Source organism: Seriola lalandi, unplaced genomic scaffold (genome assembly GCF_002814215.2).
Source record: "Seriola lalandi dorsalis isolate HSWRI2012SDOR001 ecotype SW California unplaced genomic scaffold, Sedor1 jcf7180002054956, whole genome shotgun sequence".
NCBI classification, from domain to species: Eukaryota; Metazoa; Chordata; class Actinopteri; order Carangiformes; family Carangidae; genus Seriola; species Seriola lalandi.
In genome coordinates this window covers 1,689,792-1,695,791 of record NW_019525507.1, presented here as the reverse complement: position 1 = coordinate 1,695,791, position 6,000 = coordinate 1,689,792, and positions in this window count along the sequence as shown.

Below are 6,000 nucleotides of genomic sequence, written 5' to 3'. Positions count from 1 at the left end.
TCATGAAGCAGAACAACCCCCAAAAACAACCCAGCTCAGGGAACAGGCGTGTTTACATGGCTGTTAGCAGGAGCTGCTCATCACGTCTGCATGCAAACACTGCATAGTAGGATTTTAACACCTCATCAGTTTAAGCAAAGATAAACATTAGCATTTGTCGAAAAACGCTATCCTGTGAGCCGCTGGCATGCTGTCAACGCCTTGCGGGAGCTGTGATTGTTGAATCCCATTTGTTAGCTAGCTGCTTGTACATAAACTCAGTGCTTAAAGAGGTACTCACTTGGTATTGTTCCTGTCAGCCATCGCTGTTTCAGTTCGTCGCTGGAGAAAGAACATCTTTGGAAAACTTTTTATTGGCACACTCGGTTTGTTTTAACAAATCATATCGTTCAGGGTTGACTGTGACATCACGAACAGACCTTTGAAGATGTAAAACTCATTCCGCAGCTTTAGCCTCTGGCTTTCAGCGATGAACTCTGGATCCCACTTTTACTTTGATGCTATGTTTGAAGTGTCAAGTAATCCATTCCATCCTTTGTGTATATACAAAGTAAATAAGCTGTGTGTTCGTTTATGGAGACTTTCAAGAAGCATTAACAAAGTTTGAGTGTTTGTACTGATTTATTAAAGTACTGGAATAATAATAATTAAAAAAAACATTGCACAGTGGAGTGCTGCCTTACACACAAACATATCTACAGAGTTGTGTTTGGTCTAGTCTAATCTCCCAGAGACTGATAATGGGAGCTTGGTGCTTTTAGAGGGGAAGAGATTAGTCAGGTTTGATATTCATCTACACTCCTCCATCATCTAAAGCCAAGCTGGACAAAGCTCTCTGAATGCTAACACTCTCGGGCCACATCTAGACCCCTGCTTTTTTTTTATTTTTTCTAATTTTTTTTTATGAAATTGAGTTCAAGTGAGCTCTCAACAATCCCATCTGGTGTGCCCTTCATAATGTATCAAATAGATGCACGTGCATGTTTGACTTTTGATATTCAGGCCTGCATGGAAATGCCTCGGCGCTTGCTTGGCTGCAGCTGTGTTCAGATAGCGAGGTAGGACATGTAAAATGCATGATCTGTTTAATCAGAGCACACATACATACACACCGGAGATAAGGCTGTCAATCAACGCGCAGGCTCGGATGACGTATTGTAGTTGGACAAACATCAGATACGTTGTCTACTATTTATTCTTTATATGATTATAAGTCACAGTAAAATCAGTGTGGGTCAAAGAAAACTTGCCTCGCTGTGAGAGATAAATGGAAATATTTCTCTGCTCATATTTATGAACACTCTCCTCCTAATGACAACAGTGTCATGATGACAGCAACTGCAGTGAACCTATCCGCTTCCTTTAAACTCAAACTCACAGTATTGTAATTCTTGTTCGTGCTAGCTTATGCATCTCATACATAGTCATAAATGTTATGCATTTCCTTCTGTTATTCTTCCGTGTCAGCTGTCAAAGTTCAAAGCCTTTGAAAATATTTCCCAGAGTCTCTTTGAAGAAATTTAAATTTTACATGCCCTGTTGATTTAAATGCAATCAGACAGAATATGGCTGCGTTTGCACAACAAAGGCAGAACTGTTATGTGCCAAGTAAATACAGTATACGTCCATAAAATGGGAAAAGCAAGTTTAAATTATTTCACTTGAATTATTCATTATTTAATAACACCTTGCACATCTCTCATGGCCAGTGGTGAAACCTAGAGCCCTTTTCTTGTGTGTGTGTGTGTGTGTGTGTGTGTGTGTGTGGGGTGTGTGTTGTTGTTGTTGTCTTCAGTTCTGAGTTGAAAGGCTGCGCGCTGACAGCTCGAGCATGATAGTTATTCCTCAGAATTGGTGCCGTAACGTTTAGTCTCCTCACCATCACGGGCCCCTCATTTGTCAAAAGTTATTATCATTTCGCTTCAGCGTGTATACCGTGGGTCATGGCATTGTGAATTTTGGCTTAATTTGTTATGAAGTGATATCAAAACTGGTGTAGATAACGTTTCAGTGTTGTGACATGCAGAACAAACATGTGCACAGTGCACGGCCTCAAGGCTGCTTGTATGCTCTTCATTAAAATGTCTGTGATCAAAGTGTGTTGCAGCTACACGTTACCGACGGCTACAGATGGAGTGTGAGCCACGTACTATAAGATGCCCCTGGCAACTGCGTCCAAACTCATAATAAAGTGAAAGAAAGAAAAAGACATAAGCACACACACACACACACACACACACACACACGCTCATGTGTATACATATCAAAAGACCTGCGCACAACCTTCAAACAGACAACCAGACACACACAGGCTGTAATCCCTGCCTCTTAGCCTGCTGTTGTTTTTCTCCTAGTTTTTTGGGGGGTCTAAATGCTCGGGCCTATCTCCACAGCAGATGGGGGGACACAGCTGGTGTTCCCCTGTGCCACACAAGTAGTGCCAGTGGAGATGGATGTTGTAGCCTAATGTATGCAGGCACACAAAAGGAATCACGCTCGCACCGGAAAAAAAAGGACGGAATGAATTTTCAGATTCATCCCTGGTGCCTTTTGGCTGTCTGTGTGGAGGTTTGCAGGAGCCCAAGAGCTGTAGATTAGATTTCTGCTTTGTTCTGAATGTTGTTCAACGGCCAAAAGGTGCTCACGGACCCACAAGAACACATGTCGTCTCTGTTCTGGAATTGTCCCTTTGTGGAAAATGAAAATATTTTTTTGTCAATGCTCAAACTAAACTGTATTGTTGAGATTTGTACAACTGTTTGACAGAATATCTATAATGAGTGAATCATTTTTTCCATCACCAACATGATATCTAAATGTTTAACATTCATTCAGCTCTAACTTGTTAATTCTAAATTAACTCAGTTCTTGACTGACTGGAGGAGATAGGTTCTTGATAAGGTTGATGAGCTTTGTCACACTTCAGCTTTTCTCATTATAACTATTATTATTTTTGGATTAAAAAAAAAAAAAAAAAAAAAAGTTCAGGGTTTGAATATTTTGAGTTCATTTTGGATTGATATCAATCTGAACTTATGCTTCAGTAGACAATTTTACCCACTAAATATACTTAGGGGTGAAATTCTGACAGGGCATCTACCCCCAACTCTCTTACCACTGAAATATTGATAGTGTTAGAGTAGAGCTCCGCCCCCCCGCCATCAGGGGGTCGAAGGAAAGAGATGACCCCAGCCCAAGCCCCAGGGAGGACCCATGCAAAAGTCATACAAAGGTCTACAGTTGACCCTTATATGATATCAAGTACAACAATTTACTTACATTACAATTTATATGTATTTACTTATAAATATATATTGAAAACTGTGCTTTCAAGACACTTACCGAGTCAGATGTGCTGCGAACTGACAAGCTAAGTCAAAATGCAGAGTCACCAACAAACAGGGGCTCAAAGGGGAAAAGCTGAAAAGAGAGAATGAGAAAATGAAAGCGGCAGAGAAAAGGTGAAAGGTGACGCTGAATGTGGCAGAGGTGAGGAGCTACGACGCCTGGCAAATAAATCTTTGGCTAACTTAACCTTTAAGTAATGTTAGCATGCTCACTTAACTAGATAAGAAAAAAAAAAAAAAAAAAGAAGAAACACTGGCACACTGCCCTTGTAAAGCTTTTATATTGCAACAAGCTGCTATTACAAATGCTTGCAATTAGCGAAGTATAGGGCCTTAAGTCAGCAAGAAAATGATCAGGCTGTTCCTGTGATATCAGCTTCTATGGTTGGAAATGGTTGTTAGAGACTCCATCTGTGTCACTACTAGGCTAATGACCAAGAGCTTATTTGAAATTGACCGTGTTGGCTTTAGAACTAAGGGTGGGTGGTTGGGTGGTTGGGTGGTGGTGGAGTGGGTCTGGATGAAGGGCTCAGTTTGGAAAATGTTGTCCCCCTGTCCATAATTCATAATGGCTGGCCAGAGTAGAGGCCACACTGTGCATGTACCTGACTGTACAAGCTCTTGTTTCGTGCATGGACAAAAGTTCCTTATATGAAAACATTACATTGATTATATGTAATAAGAGAAATGTATGAAAAGCTGTGTCACTATATACTTTCAGCACAGCAGAGTAAAATTTCTAGTGTATAAATACGCTAGATTTTTCAAGTGGAGTGATATATACTGTGCATCAAAGCGATAGGAAAACAGAGGAAGGACACTCACAATCACAATCTAACAGAGAGGAACATCACAATCATATTACAACAGAGTGAAACACAGTCAAAGAAAGCATATAGGTCACTTGAACACATTCAGACTCCCAACTGTGCTGGCGGCTCCAGACAGAGGTTTGATCACTGCCTTTTATTTACTGACGGAAGGTCTGGCACAAAATGGTCAGGATATGATGGCACAGGGAAGCTCATAGTGTGTGTGTGTGTGTGTGTGTGTGTGTGTGTGTGTGTGTGTGTGTGTGTCATAGGCTACTTCAAATTTCAGGACAAATTTCAGACTAAAGACCAGCTAACTCGGGACGGCTTGTTCAATGGGGGACAAAGCAGTGTCCCCCATTGGGTCAGTGGTTATAGTTTTGGTTTAGTCTCCAGGAAATGAATGTAAATCTGTCCCCAAACATGATCTTTTCACAACTTTTCACAGCAGTAATGGTTTTAATTGAACAAATTGGACCTAGAAACATCTATTTGGGTCACTCCAGCCGCTCAGTCCACTACTGCCAGAATGGTGGAAGTACACGTTTCTAATGAGAAGGATGCCAGAATGTGCCAGCCATGGCTGGTTAAATGCCCGTGCTAAATGTCCAGGTGAAATCGCACCCACTCCTTGTGTTTGTGACCAGCTGGTGCCCCGCGATGCTGCCACTTTCCCTGGCCTCTCTCCCAGCCTCCGCTTAGACCAGGAGGTGGCTGGTGCAGAGGGTTTTTTGCTCCTACAGCTTCTCCTCATCACAGCTGATGAGGCAAAACATCTCTCCCTCTTTGATCAAGTCAAAGCCCAGCTGCCTCCCATCCACTGAAAGTGCCCAAATGATGTTAATCAGTTAATCGACACTGCGAGTAGATAGGGCAGGCAGAGAGAGATTCAGTGTGACAGTATGTAAATGCAGGGGAACAACAGATTAAACACAAGATGACATAAGGTATTAGCTCTAAATAAGAAGCATCAGCAGGTCTGAGATGTTGTGGTAATGACATCAGGGACTGAAATGCATCGATTTTGACTGATCTCACTAATGTCATGGCTCAGACTAAGCCATTTGGATGCATGAAATATTCAACATTTGTTTATTATGCAGGGTCCATCTCTCCTTAATGAAACAACAATTTTCAAAATCTTCAACATACCTGCAATTAAAGAAGTCAGATTTTACTTTTCAGATGCTAAAGTGTTTTGGGAAAATCTAAATTGATAAAACGAATCTCAACTCAAGGTCAGTTTACTCACTATTGACTATGGTCTTCATCAGCACATTTTTGTTTGTTGTTGTCGTCATGGAACAGTATTAGTCTATTAAAAGGGGCTATTTGTAATTTAAACTAAATCCAGTGAGCTGGCTCCAGTGGTGGAAAGCAACATCATTTTTAACTCTTTAGCTATCACATCTTTTCTTCCGCTGAAGTTAGCATGCTAACCAGCTAGCCCAGGCCCGTCTCGTCACTTTCCTGACAGCGATCACAACCACCCGCTCATAACAAGAAAAAAAACGAACATATTGCCCCGTTTAAAAAAAAAAAAAGAAAAAAGGAAGCCCTTTGCAAGTTTAAATCCATGTGACTTACAAGTAAAGAGAGTTTCATCAATAGAAGCCAAGTCACGGCAGGGATCAGTAAAGTAATGGAAACATTAAGGCGCTACTAGTGATTAACACAAAATGTCAGCAGGTGTGTGGGTGTGATGCCGATCATGGCTGGAGCCCAGTCACTAACATCTTCAACTTATCTCTGTCTTTTTTTACTCTCCTCTACAAATGAATAAAAAACTGTTTTCAGGTTTGGGTTGAGTTTAAGCTGTAGAACGGTCAAAGCTCAGAGCT